The sequence below is a fragment of the Cervus canadensis genome, chromosome 10 (genome assembly GCF_019320065.1).
Source record: "Cervus canadensis isolate Bull #8, Minnesota chromosome 10, ASM1932006v1, whole genome shotgun sequence".
Lineage (NCBI taxonomy): Eukaryota > Metazoa > Chordata > Mammalia > Artiodactyla > Cervidae > Cervus > Cervus canadensis.
Genome location: NC_057395.1, coordinates 3,862,185 through 3,877,551, shown reverse-complemented (window position 1 = coordinate 3,877,551; position 15,367 = coordinate 3,862,185). Strand labels below are relative to the sequence as shown.

Genomic DNA, 15,367 nt, shown 5'->3' with positions numbered 1-15,367 from the left:
GCACTTGCGGTCAACTAATCTATGACCAAGGAGGCAAGAATACACCATGCAAAAAAGAATCTCTTCAATAAGTGGTACTGGGAAAACTGGACAGCTGCATGTAAAGGAATGAAATTAGAACACTCTCTAACACCATACACAAAAATAAACTCAAAATGGATTAAAGACCTAAAATGTAAGGCTGGATACTATAAAACTCCTAGAAGAAAACACAGACAGAACGCTCCTTGACACAAATCACAGCAACATCTTTTAAGATCTATCTCCTGAACTTTAGAAAATAAAAGCAAAAATAAGCCAATGGGACCCAGTTAAACTTAAAAGCTCTTGCCCAGCAAAGGAAACCACTGACAAAACAAAAAGACAACCTACTGGATAGAAGAAAACATTTGCAAATGATAAGTGATTCAATATCAAACATAGGAGCCTGGTGGGCTACAGTCCATGGGTTCGCAAAGAGTCAGACACGACTGAGCGACTATACTTTCACTTTTCACTTTCATCAAACATATATAAACAGTTCATATAAATCAACATAAAAAAAATCCCAAACAATTTAATTTAAAAATGGGCACAAAAAAAATTTTTAATGGGCAGAACTGAATAGACATTTTCCTAAAGAGGAAATGCAGATGGCCAACAGACGCATGAAAAGATGCTCAACATGGCTAATCATCAGGAAAATGCAAATCAAAACCACAATGAGACATGAGATGTTAGTCCGTATCTGTCAGAATGGCTATTATCAAAAAGGACACAAATAACAAATATTGGCGAGAAAAGGGAACCCTCATACACTTTTGATGGAAATGTAAATTGGAGCAGCCACTGTGGAAAACAGTAAGAAGACTTCTTTAAAAACTAAAAATAGAACTACCATATGTAGTAGTGTTAGTCACTCAGTCACATCTGACTCTTTGCAACACCATGGACTGTAGCCCACCAGGCTCCTCTGTCCATGGAATTCTTCAGGCAAGAATACTGGAGTGGGTTGCCGTTTCTTCTTTCAGGGGTTCTTCCAGACCCAGGGATTGAACTTGGGTTGCCTGCATTTCAGGCAGATTCTTTACTATCTGAGCCACCAGGGAAGCCCAAAATGGGATTTGAACCCATGACCCTGAGATTAAGAGTCTCATGCTCTACTGACTGAGCTAGCCAGGCAGCTGCTAAGGTGAAATTCATTCAGTTGTGTCCAACTCTTTACGACCCCATGGACTATACAGCCCATGGAATTCTCCAGGCCAGAATACTAGAGTGGATAGCCTTTCCCTCCTCCAGGGGATCTTCCCAACCCAGGGATCGAACCCAGGTCTCCTGCATTGCAGGCAGATTCTTAACCAGTGGAACCACCAGAGAAGCCCTAGCAGATGACCATATGACCCAGCAATTTTACTCCTGGGTATATATCTGAAAAAAACAACAAAAAACAACAAAAGTAATTTTAAAAGACATGGACCCAATGTTCACAGCAACATTATTTACAATTGCCAAGGTACAGAAGTAATCTAAGTGTCCATCAGCAAATGAGTGGTTAAAGAGTATGTCTGTGTTGTTGCTGTTTAATCACTAAGTTGTGTCTAACTCTTTGCAACCCCATAGACTGTAGCCCGCCAGGCTCCTCTGTCCATGGGCTTTCCCATGCAAAAATACTGGAGTGGGTTGTCATTTTCTTCTCCAAAAGAAGATGTGTATGTACATATACACAATGAATACTACTCGGCCTTTAAAAAAAAAAAATGAAATTTTGCCATTTGCAGCAACATGGATGGCCTTAGAGGGCATTATGCTGAGTGAAATAAGCCAGATGGAGAAAGACTACCACCATATACTATCACTTATATGTGGAACCAAAAAAAAAAAAAAAAACAACAAAACCAACCTAGTGAACATAACAAAAAAGAAGCAAACTCACAGATATAGACAACAAACTAGTAGTTATCACTGGGAAGGTGGGGAGCGGCAATATGAGGGTGAGAGAGTAGGACAGACAAACTACTGAGTGTAAGATAGACTCAAGGATGTATTCTACAACATGGGAAATATAGCTAATATGTTGTAATAAATGTAAATGGAAAGTAACTTTTAAAAATTGTATAGAAAATTAAAAAATGTTAAGGCAGTGGTAAGTAAGGACTCACTGTCTTATTTATAGACAGCTGTCTGCTTGCTATGTCTTCACAAGGTGGAAGGGGTAAGGGAGTTCTCTGGGGTCTCTTTATAAAGACACTAATCCATTGTCCTAATCACCTCCCAGAGGCTACACCATCACCCTGAAGGTCAAGATTTCAACATGTAAAATGCAGAGGGGAGGGGGAGGCACATTCAGTTCACAGGCAGGACCATGATTATTTTATTCATGGCTCTGTCCCCCCACCACCCAGCTGACTCCCACTGTTAGTAGTACTAACACCTGCCCATTCCCTCTTTAAGGGAGTGAAGGGATTCAGAACACTGTGTGGTGGTGGGGAGCACCCCTGTTCCTGCCCAGTTCTGGGGATGCATACGTGGGTCCTGGGCTTACAGGAAACTACAAATAAAAGAACTGTTGCTGTGAACTCTGTCAAACTGTGGGGCATGAGCAACACCACTTGGGCTCTTTAGAGAACATGGCAGGTGGATGAGGACCTATGGGATGGGCTTGAGTCTCAGGATTTCAGAGCTCACAGCAGCAGTATCACCTGCCAATGGAAAATGGCATAACACACCTTGACTTTTCTGCTTTCTTTCCAATCCAACCTCAAAATATCCTAACGTCAGCCATCTCAGAGCTTCAAAATGGTCTTTCTCTCTTTTTCTATATTAATGTTTTAGAGCCTCATGGATCAAGTTCATGAAATTTAAAGTGATTGGATTTTGTTATGATTAATATAATTTCTGAGATATTTTTGCAAGAGGAGCACTTTTCCATCCTGCTCCTCTATCCTTTTCTCAGCTTCTCAGCTTCTGGTTCATATTAACACCAATGGATCTACTCCTCAACCTTAAACGTGGCCAGCTCTTCCTGTTTACCACAGTTGCACCGCAGGCTGTTACCATTACAACAGCTGCACTGGAGGCTGCAAGGATGGTTTCCGACCTCTGCCCTGAAAATGAAGAAAATTCAAGACACCATTTCCTCGATTCCCTCCACCCATACCTACCAACATTTACTCCCTGATCCTGCGCCTGCTGGCTCTTGAGTGACTAGCTATGACATCATACCTCAATGCCAATTAGTCTCTAAGTTGTTGACTATCAATATCTTTGGCCATTTTCATCTCCTCCTGAGTCAATAACATCTTTTGTTACCATAAGAAGCCAACTCAACCTCTCTACTGACTGATGCTTTCTCATGCAAGCCCTTCCAAATTCCCAGTAAAGAAAGCATGTCCCTCTTTCTTGACCAAGACTGAACTGAAGTTCCCAGGCATGGGGACAACCTCATGGACATGCTGTTCCAAGTAGGATGGTGCTGCTGCTTCGCACAGACAGAGCAGAGTTAAAAAAGAAGAAAGGGACAAGAGGAGGGAGTTTGGGAGCCTTGAGATGTGCATGGAAGGAATTTTCTAGACTGGGCCTTCTTGAATTATGGAGATATATGTCATATCTTCTGCCAGGATTATTTGATGATCCTTAACATGATTTTAGCACTATTTTAAGCAAAAGCTCCACACTGTATTTCAATAACTTATCACTTTGCATTCTTTTCCTCATAATGCATGTTGTTCTTATCACATCTGACACTTGCCCCAGCCTTATCCATGCTACATAGATGCACGAAATCTCTGGGTATCAGCAATAATGAAGAACAAGAACTGACAGGTGCTATGATATGCATGAACCTTGGAAACACCAGGCTAAGCAAAAGAAGCCAGTCACAAAAGATGAAATATTATATGGTGATTCTATTTATATGAAGTATCCAGAACAGGCAAATTCATAGAGACAGAAAGCAGAATACTGGTTGCCAGGGGCTGGGGGTGGGGGGTGTGGGGAGTGGTTGCTGATGAGTGCAGGGTTTCTCTGGGATGTGAGGGGTTTGCAGTTCTGTGACTATATGAAAAGCCACTGAATCGTACATTGTTTTTTAAGATTTTATTTTTCTATGTAGAGCATTTTTAGTCTGTATTGGATTTGTTACAGTATTGCTTCTGTTTTATGTTTTGGCATTTTGGGAGGCATGTGGGATCTTCGCTCCCCAACCAGGGATCGACCCTGCACCCCCTGCCCTGGAAGGCAAAGTTTTAACCACTGGATGACCAGGCAAGTCCCTGAATGATGCATTTTAAGTGGGAGAATGGTATGATACATGAGTTGTATCTCCATAAGGCTGTTACCAAAACACAGCTGACAATGAGGAGAAGGCAGGAAAAGGAAGAAGTCAACATAGAAGGAAATGAACTGTGAGGTTGGGAAAAATCAGAGGGGGATCAAGAGAGTTCCTAGGAGGAAGGAAAAAGTATGTTCTTACAAAAAATCAGAAAAGGGATTTCACCTAATACCTGAGAAGACTGCTGTGTCTAAAGTTGTGTTCTGGAAACTGCAGGAAGGCAAAAACAGAGAGAGGGAAAGAGAGAGAGAAGCCCAAATCCATGTGGCAAATGTGGGAAACAGACAGAGCGCAAGGCTGACAGCAGATAATATGCACCAAAGCGGAGAGTCAGGACATCAGAAAGCAGAGTGGAAAATACAGCCCAGGACAGAGAGACAGGAAAAGAATTTTGAGATAAAAATTAAGTCGAAAGAGACAGGAGAGCGCACTTTCTTTCTCCTGGCCTCTGCAACACAGACCCTTCTCCCTCCGCCTTCTCTGCTCCCGCTCCTTGTCTTCCAGGCAGATTTCCTATCCCAGCTCTGTTCACAACAGGCTCAAGTGGGACCCTGCCCCTTCCCATCCGCCAAAGAGGTCCCTCCTGGAGGGCGCTGTGCCTTGCTCTGATGACAAGCCCAGGAAAGCAGGGGCCTCAGGAACACACATAGGGGCTGAGCAGGGTTATGGGGCTGGCACGAGCTCCCTCAAGCATCCAGCTACCAGGGAAGCCGTGTCCCTGGCCCTCACCAGGAGGCTGGATAGAGCCAAGCAGAAACTATCTTCACTGAGTAACCGGGAAAGTCCCCTGATGCCAGGCCAACTGGCAGCTTGTGAGAGCAGACAGTTCTGGAGTGGGTCAGTTGTACTTCCTCTCTCACCAAACATCTGGCCTGGGCACTAGACCATGAGGCAGGAAGTCCTGAGCACTTGTTTTTAGCTGTGACATGTGGTCGGGGGGCAAGTCCTTTCAACACAGAGCTCGTTTTCTATGCTGCATGCATGTAGCAGCTTTTTATTCTGAGTAGATCAGGGTGGCAGACAGTAACCTGGTCGCTGTTAGGGTTGCCATCTCACAATTCTAAAAGTTGAATGAGGAAACCAACCATCTCTTTGTCACATAGTGAATCACTGGGATAGGCCAAGATCAGAATGCATCAGGCACCAGATCTAGGTCTTATCAAACAGGCCCAGGTTAATTGTTGGGGTGACACTCTGTTGATGCCTTAAACTTAAAGCTATGAGAGCTATTATAATAGTCTGCTCATAGGCTTTTTAAAAAACATTACACCTGTTTTATTGTAAGAGAGTCAAAACTTAGAAAAGTTAAGTTGCCTAAACTAGAACAGACAAACAACAAAAACTCTTAGCTTTCTTGATTCCAAATCCTATGGGTGCATGCTACATCACTTCAGTCGTGTCTGACTCTTTGCGACCCCATGAACCCTCTGTCCATGGAATTCTCCAGGCAAGAATACTGGAGTGGGTTGCCATGCAGTCCTTCAGGGGATCTTCTTGACCCAGGGATCAAACCCACATCTCTTAATTCTCCTGCATTGGCAGGTGGGTTCTGCCACTAGCACCTCCTGGGCAACACAAGCCCTATCAGTTCAGTTCAGTTCAGTTCAGTCGCTCAGTCGTGTCTACTCTTTGCAACCCCATGAATCGCAGCATGCCAGGCCTCCCTGTCCATCACCAACTCCTGGAGTTTACTCAAACCCATGCCCATCGAGTCAGTAATGCCATCCAGCCATCTCATCCTCTGCCATCCCCTTCTCCCCCTGCCCCCAATCCTTCCCAGCATCAGGGTCTTTTCCAACGAGTCAACTCTTCACATGAGGTGGCCAAAGTATTGGAGTTTCAGCTTCAGCATCAGTCCTTCCAATGAACACCCAGTACTTATCTCCTTCAGGATGGACTGGTTGGATCTCCTTGCAGTCCAAGGGACTCTCAAGAGTCTTCTCCAACACTATAGCTCAAAAGCATCAATTTTTCGGGGCTCAGCTTTCTTCCTCCTCGAATTTATCTAGTCTTCAAATAATACGATAGACACACCCACATCCCTCCCCAACAAATGAGTCACAGTTAAAACTAGATTGTGTAAATTTTTAAAAATTCTTTAAATTGTAGAAGTTTATTATTTAAAAATGAAAAATCGGACATAAAGGAAGGTGTCCTGCCTGCCTAAGACAGTCTGGGGGTGGGGGGTGGGGGTGGAGATGGGGACATGCTCTTCGCCCTTCGTGGGGCTTTTTTCTGTATTTTGTAAATTTATTTATTTTTAATTGGAGTATAACCGCTTTACCATGTGGTGTTGGTTTCTGCCGCACAGTAAATGAATCATATATAAGTATAGCACATCTCCTCCCTCCTCAGCCTGCCCTTCCTGTTTTATTTGTTTTGGTACAACAAGTCTCCAAAGCAGAAGTACACCCACTCGAGGCCAAGAATGGGGTGACTTCACTCACATTTGTTCAGATTTGTGTACGGCAGCTCGTCTGGGGACTAAATGTGACTTGGCTTTTTGAATACGTTTTGTGTGTATGCGCTCAGTTGTGTCCGACTCTTTGCAACCCCACAGACTGTAGCCCGCCAGGCTCCTCTGTCCATGGGATACTCCAGGCAAAAATACTGGAGTGGGTTGCCTTTCCTTCTGCAGGGGATCTTCCTGACCCAGGGACTGAACCTGAATCTCCTACATTGGCAGTCGGATTCTTTACCACTGAGCCACCAGGGAAGCCCACGAATATGCTTCACATTTGAAATGTAAGACATAAAGTGAATACACTTCACTCTTCCAGAACCAGGCAATCAGAATGTCTGTCAAATCAGACATTCTATGCATGTCTATGCAATCATGTATATGCAAATTAGAAGTTTGAGTCCTGGGAAAAGTTTTAAAACATAATCACCACCATCTCACCCTTACTCCACCTCCTTTCCACCTAATTCATAAGTCCAAGAAAGCCCGAGATATACACAATTAAAGAAAAGACTTCCTGTAGTAGTCTACCACCAGGAAGCATTTGTGAAATACCTAAGTGCTTGTGGTTCTGGACGAAGCTCTGTGCAGAGGGAATTGCCTAGAACTGGTCTCTCTCTTGTTTTCAAGACCTCACCTTCTAGGGGAAGCAGAATTCACCTGGATAAACAGGTTCAGGACGAAATGACAGCAGGTGAGAACTTGAAAACACTCCAGTGGCTGGCCGCTGAAGCATTCAGCCACTCCGAGTCAGAGCATTTTCGGGGTGGGGAGTCAGGAGAAAGCATGCGGGGGTGAGTGGCTGTCCAGTTTCCCAGGGACCTCGGGTTCAATCGCAGACGCTGCCCATGTCTCTTGGAAGAAATCGGCAGAGCAGGCTTTTGGATGAGACTGCTGCCACGAGGGAGGAAGTGGATAAACAGCTGGACTGGAGGAGGCGGGGGCAGAGGGCAAGCAGTGAGGGTGTGGCCAGCAGAGGTCAGCGAAGCAGAGAGAGAGGGACAGGAGAGGGGAACACAACAGAACAGCTGTCGCTGGCGGCCCCACCCATGCCTTTAAGTCCAAGGTGTTTCTGAAGCCTTCCACTGGGCTAAGGGACCTCAGGTAGATCCTAGGATGGTTGTGACGGGTGGGGGTGGGGAAGAGGAGGATCCCCGTGAGGTTAACACATGTGGATTGCAGTCAAGGAGTGAAGGGCACAAACAGGGAGTCCTGACAAGCAACAGGATCAAATGTATCAGGAGAATCTTTAAATCTGCTCTCAGGGATGAGCAGACCCCAGCAAAGCCCTTGGTATTTCTGTAGCTGAGTGAAAACCACTCAGAATGGGATGAACAGGGGCCAGAACATCTCAGCTGACCCCTTGACTGTAGTTTACAATCAGGCCTTGTAAAAGGATAGGGGTGAGTATCAAACCCGACTTGGTGTCACGAAGCCCCCCAGAGGAAAAGAGAATTTTGTCTTTAAAAGTCATCAGATTTGCTAGTTAATAACTGCAAGCTCTCCAAACCTTTTTAGACCACAGGTAGAAGCCTGGTCCCACCACCACAGTCCAGACCCCACACACAGATAATGCACCTGTGGAGAGGGGCTGGGTCCCAGATTGAAGCATCTCATTTCAACCCCTTCAAATAACACATGTCTTCCCATAATTATGAACGTATGTTAAAAGAAACATCTAAGGCATCTAAATGAGGGAACAAGAAGATGGAGAGCATATAGCCAATAAATGTGTTCAGTGGCCACTAATTCTCATGAAACACCAATTATGACAGTGAGATACTACATATTTGCAAAACAGAGTGGTAAAAATTCAAGATTGTCCATAGCTAAGGTAGAGAAATAGATTCTCTTCCATACACTGGCAGTCTACTGATAACACTTTAAGGGGTGGGAATTTGACAGAATCTATCTTTATGAAATGTCCATGCCTTTCAGCCAGCAATTCACTTCTGGATGTCTGTCCCAGTTTCCATCTGTTCTAGAGAGTTATTCAAGAGTATGCACAAAAGAAGCAATGAATGTTTATTACAGCAGTGTCTAAAATTTGGGGGAAAAAAAAGGAAATAATTTTAAAAGCTATCATGAGAATAGTGAAACAGATCACCAGCCCAGGTGGGATGCATGAGACAAGTGCTCCGGCCTGGTGCACTGGGAAGACCCAGAGGAATCGGGTGGAGAGGGAGGTGGGAGGGGGGATCGGGATGGGGAACACATGTAACTCCATGGCTGATTCATGTCAATGTATGACAAAACCCACTGCAATGTTGTGAAGTAATTAGCCTCCAACTAATAAAAATAAATGAAAAAAAAATAAAATAAAAAGAAAATAAATAAATAAATAAAAGCTATCATGAGAGATACTAGTTAAATCTTTGCACATCCATGCAATACACTGTAGCAGCAAAAAATTAAATAAACAACGTAAATTCATATGGAAAAGACCACATCAACAGCCTTATGTCAAGATTTCAAAGATATATCACTGACTGCAATCTGGGGTTGCAGAAGGCTACATGACATTGTTCATGCAAATACATACACTAAATTATATATTTCTCTATGTAAATATGATCACTCAAATGAAAACAAGAAAGTCTGGACATTTATACCAAACCATAACTGATACTAGCAATTACGTCTAGGTGAGGAAGTAGGTTGGGGAGTGGGGAATTCAGAGGGATTTTTGTCTTTATCTGTATAGAATTTTCTTTTACAATGAGTTCTTATTCTTTCTCTTACAACTTCACGGGTTACTTGTGCAAGTTAAACATGGATTTTAAAAGAATGAGGAATGCAAATGAACTCACAAAACAAAAATAAACTTACAAATATAGAGGAAAAAAAAAAAAAACCTTATGGTTACCAGACTTCCCTGGTGGTCCAGAGGTTAAGAATCCGCCTGCCAATGCAGGGGACATGGGTTTGATGCCTGGTCTGGAAAGATTCTCATGCGTCAGGGCATCTAAGCTATTGAGCCACAACTAGTCAGCCAATGCCCTAGAGCCCGCGCTCCACAAGAGAAGCCACCTTGATGAGAAGCCCATGAGCCACAATTAGAGAGAAGCCTCTGCTCACCACGGCTAGAGAGAAGCCGGTGTGCCGCAGTGAAGATCCAGGGCAGCCAAAAATTAATTAACTTTTTTAAAAAGAAACAAAAAAGAAACTTGTTACCAAAGGGGAAAGAGGGTGGGGAGGGATAAATTAGGAGTTTTTATTAAAATATTCACACTGCTCTATATAAAATAAATAACCAGCAAGGACCTGCTGGGTAGCACAGGGAACTATGATCAATATCTTGTAATATCCTATAATGGAAAAGAATCTTAAAAAGAATATATATCCATATATATTTATCTGAATCACTTTGCTGTGCGCCTAAAACTAACACAACATTGTAAGTCAACTAAAATTTCAATAAAATTTTTAAAAAAATAAAAGCAGAAAAAGAATGAGGGGAATGAACAGAGCATCTGTCTTCATGAGCCAGACAAATAAATAGAGCTGATCGCTGAGAAGGATGGAGCTTCTTCCCAGGGAATGAGGCAAAATTACCCACGTCCTTCTCGCCCTACACCCTCTCCCTCAGCACTGACTGGATGTTTGACACATGGTCCCATCCATCGCTATTAGCCGGGTGGCCCCAGCAATCTATTCTGAAGCAGTGGTACCCCAAACCACTGACCCACCCTCCACAGAATGAGGAAGACACTGGACTAAGAACCACCACTGTGGGAACTTCCTTGCTAGGTCCTCACTGTAACTCGATAAACTATAGTTTGAGAACTCACCGTCAGACCGTTTTCCTTGACTCACCTCCAAGGGAGTTTGATTTATTACACAGAGAATTCAAAGAACCTCAGTCTCAGTGAGTCTGCAGTATCTGTGGTTTTAGAACAAATACACCAGACTAGTTCGAATGTACTGAATTGGCTCTTTAACAAGTCACCCACAAGAGAACTGGTGACGAAGGTGACCTATGAATTGACGGGCCCAGAAAGTAACCCTTTCAGATGAAAAGACTGGGGAAAAAACAAAACAAAAAAACAGATAAACAGCAACAAAAACAACCTAAACCAGAAGACTAGGGAAAGGAAGAAACCTGATTTTAAAACAAACACACACAAAAAAACCCTCCAGGTTAAGTTGCTAAGTCTCATTTTCCTCAGTATTTTCACCTTCATACTTTATTCTTTTACTTTTTCATTTTCCTACATGACAGGTGAAAATACTGAAGCATGAATGAGCCCTTTATCCTCAGAGAATGTTTGGCATAAAAAATAACTGCACAAGCTTTTATTTTCTTTAGAGGGGAACAAAACAATATTTTCCATCTCAACCCAGCTAACAGGAACATTTAAAAAATATTTTGCTGGCAGAGATTACAATCACAGATGCGCTGAACCAAACAACATCACATTGCCTTCCTCATTAATTTAATGAATTGTGATTTCACATAGAGGTTCATATTCAAGAACTAAGTTTCCTAAAAGTGGTATTATAGTCTTGACACATTGAAATTATAATGAGGCAATGTGATCGTATATTGAACCGAAGGTCTTATTGCAACAATTGGAAAAATATTATTCTGTGTATACAGTGTCCCTACTGTAACCCATTCGTTGGCTCTTGGTAAATGAAATAAAACCCACTTAAAATTCTGTTGTTTCCTAGAGGGGTGGGATGGGGAGGGAGGTGGGAAGGAGGTCTATGAGGGAGGGGATATGTGTATGCCTGTGGATGATTCACGTTGATATATGGCAGAAATCATCACAATATTGTAAAGTAATTATCCTTCAATTAAAAATAAAACAAAAAAAATTTTTTTTAAATTGTGTTGCTTCAGTTGCTGAGTCCAGGCAATGTGTGTATACATATATATGTATAATACACTATATTTCAAATGTTTCTGTATGTTTGAAATTTTTTCATAATAAAAATTGGAAGAAATTCAGTTGCTTCTTTCAAAATCTCTTTGAGGTGACCCCAGTACTACTACACCTTTTTCTGACTTTCTCTTGTGTAATAACTTAGAGGCAGATGGCTCTGACCTTCTCTGACTCTACTTTGAAGGCCAGCTTGTGTAACGAAGCTCCATGTCTCTTCTAAAATAAGCTGTCTTTGGACCACTCCCTGTCTCCTTGTGGCTCATCACAAAATGTCAAATCTCTTTGCCCAGCTTTCCCTGTTCTCAGCATCCAGCCCTCCCTCCTGCTTCTCCTTGGGGTCCATCATCCAGGAGCTGGTCTGCTCACCAATGCTCTGTCTTATGCATCTCTGCCCCTGGGCATCGTGCCAGGAAGGTGCTTCCTATGACTGATCTAAGGTCCAGCTATTCAAGTCCAGCCTACGTCTTGCTGCCCCCACTCATCCCTTGTCTTTAGCACCTGGAGTCCAAACCATATACATCCGGAAAGAGTACCCACTTGCTCCTAGCATGCAAATGGAGCATTTGCATTCTCAATGAAGTTACCACCTCCGTGATTCCCTCTCAGCTACTTAGAAACCAGGAGATGAAAAGAACAAGCATCAACTAACAGGTGTTGGAAGGTAAATTATTTACCACTTTCAATGTAGTGATGTTCTACAGGAACACAAAAGCAAATTAGCTAAGAGTACGTGACCCTGCCGTGTGTTTGTTCAACACAAACTGATGGAGTATCTATGCAGGTGCTTTTTCTGGGCACTTAAGATACATCAATGAATAATACAGATAAGCCCTCAAAGAGCAGATATTCTGTGGGGAGCAGGGAAATATATATCTCTTTTATAAGGGTGATAATCCCACTCATAGGGCTTTCCCCAGTGGCTCAGTGGTAAAGAATCAACCTGTCCTGCAGGAGACTCAGGTTCAGTCTCTGGGTTGGGAAGATCCCCTGGAGGAGGGAATGGCCACCCACTCCAGATGTTCTTGCCTGGGAAATCCCATGGACAGAGGAGCCAGGTAGGCTATAATCCATGGGGTCGCAAAAGAGTCGGACATGACTGGCCAACTAAACAACAATCCCACTTATGAGGGCCCCACCCTCATGACCTCATCACTTCTCAAAGTCCCCATCTCCTAAAACTATCATAGTTGTAGATTAGGGTTTCACCACATAATTTGGGGGGAGACACCAAATACAAAAGTCAGAATATAGCAAATAATGAGGTTTCATTGAGACAGTGATATTTGCATAAGGGCTTGAAGAAGATGAGGGAGTCGGCCATGAAACACTTAAAGAAACAGCATTCAGGGCAGCCGTGCAGAGGGTACCCAGCAGGGGATGAGCCTGGTGAGGTTGTATCACCTCTCAGGTGTGGGCACTCGGGCACTCAGCAACTCACACCAGAGGACACGATTCTTAACTGGCTTTCTCTTTTCCTTTCCTCCAGACACACCCCACGTCAGCACATGGAGCTTTGCCACTCCAACAAAAGCTTCCACATTGCTTAAGGCAAATGTCCAATGCATACTATATTAGGTAGGGAGCAAATAGATAACTGTGTACTTCTGTATCTCTTGATTGCCTACTACAGAACAGATCTCAAAGAAGACACTCAAAAACACGTCTGTCCATAGAGAACAGGCTTGTGGGTGCCAAGGGGGTCAGGGGAAGGATTGGGAGTTTGGGATGAGCAGATGCAAATTATTATATTAATATATAGGATGGATAAACAACAAGGTCCTACTGTATAGCACAGGGAAGTGTATTTAATATTCTGTGATAAACCATAATGGAAAAGGATATGAAAAAGGATATATATAACTGAATCACTTTGTTGTACCACAGAAATTAACACAACATTGTAAATCAACCTTACTTCAATAAAATTTTTTCAAAATCAAGTCTGTTAACTGATTTATTATTTAATGGCCTTTCATATTATCAAAATATCTCTGATGGCTCAAATGGTAAAGAATCTGCCCGCAATGCAGGAGACCTGGATTCAGTCCTTGGGTTGGGAAGATCCCCTGGAAAAGGGAATGGCAACCCACTCCATTATTATTGCCTGGAGAATTCCGTGGGCAGAGGAGCCTGGAAGGCTACAGTCTATGGAGTCTGCAAAGAGCTGGACATAACTGAGTGACTAATATGTACATACTTTTAATATTATTAAATTCTTCACCACTATTTTGGGAACTTTTTCTTCCTTTGATTTCATGGCATGTCCTTTGGAAAACTGTAAATAGAACTTAGCACACGGTAAGGGAATAAAAGAAATATCCCACTCCAAATCTCTGATGGAAACCAGTCAAGTCGGTGTGTGAGAGGAAGAAGGTAGGCAGAAAAGATGGAAGGAGGGAACTGCAAGGCCTTTCTGTGGGAAGCTCAGCTTCAGGTAGTTCAGATCCCTTTTGCCCTCTGTCCAGGGAGGCCTCAGTAATCAAGGACAACCTGGTTTCAGAGGAAGTCCCTGTAAACTGAAACAAATGAGGCAGACTGAGGAGCTACAATTTATACATTTTTAACTTAAGAACATGAGTTATGACTCATGTTTATCCCCACACGGAAGTCATTATAGAAAGTGGAAGATGGATAAAACTGAAGAAGCAAACATTAAAATTTCATCTATCCTGACTCTTAGTCATGTATATCACCTAGCTATACACACACACTTTAAAAACCACAACAAATAAAATTATCCAGCTGGAAAATACCCTTGTTGCCTTAATAAGATTGATTTTCATCTTAACTTTGACTGAGCAATAGTGATATTTCTAACTAGAAGAAAAAAACATCTTTCTCTTCAGGATCTAGACTTCTTGATACAGATGAAGGCAGGCAGGTTGTTTATTTCTTTACCTTGCCCTGACACATTTGTTGTCTTCTGCAGAACATAATCAGTTCCGGAACACTACTAGCCATGGGGACAGGAGTTCACACAATCATTTCATCAATTCGTGCATGGCGACGTCCATGTGCTAGGACCACAGTGTTGAGCAAAATAGGCATGGTCCCTGCCCTTAGGAAGTACCCTGTCCTGGAAGGCACAAGACATTAAACAAGAAAATTCACAAACATTTAAATTACAGTTATGGTAAGAACTGGGCTTCCCTAGTGGCTCAGATGGTAAAGAATCTGCTTGCAATGCAGGAGACTCGGGTTCGATCCCTGCATCAGGAGGCTCTCCTAGAGAAGGAAATAGCAACCCACTTCAGTATTCTTGCTGAAAATTCAAGGACAGAGAAACCTGGCCAGTTTACAGTCCAAGGGGTTGCAAAGAGTTGGACACAACTTAGCAAGTAACACTTCACACAATGGTAAGTATTAGGAAAGAAGTTTAGAGAGAGCTGGTCTAGCAGTGGGAGTGAAGATGCCAAGGAGTCAGGCTTTCTTAAGGACATAATGCTTAAGCTGAGGCCTGAGGTGAATTAGGCCTTAGCCAGGACATGAAGGAGGGAGGGAGGGTCCTCACAGAGGGAAGGGACTCAGTGCTTTCAAGGAACTGAAAGATCAGATTGCTACAGATAATTAGAATGGGAAGGGATTGTATTAGTTACAGTTCTCCAAAGAAACAGAACAAGTAGGATGTGTATATATGGAGAGAGATTTATTATAAGGAATAGGTTCATGTGTTTCTGGGGGCATGTAAGTCCTAATACCTGAAGGATG

The 15,367-nt window shown here is 42.9% G+C and overlaps 1 non-coding gene across 1 annotated transcript; it reads right to left on the bottom strand.

Moving 5' to 3' along the window:
* Positions 1–1,088: 1,088 nt before the first annotated feature.
* TRNAK-CUU lies at positions 1,089–1,161 on the bottom strand. Its single transcript has one exon. It is a non-coding gene; the product is annotated as a tRNA-Lys (tRNA).
* Between the last annotated feature and the right edge of the window lie 14,206 nt (positions 1,162–15,367).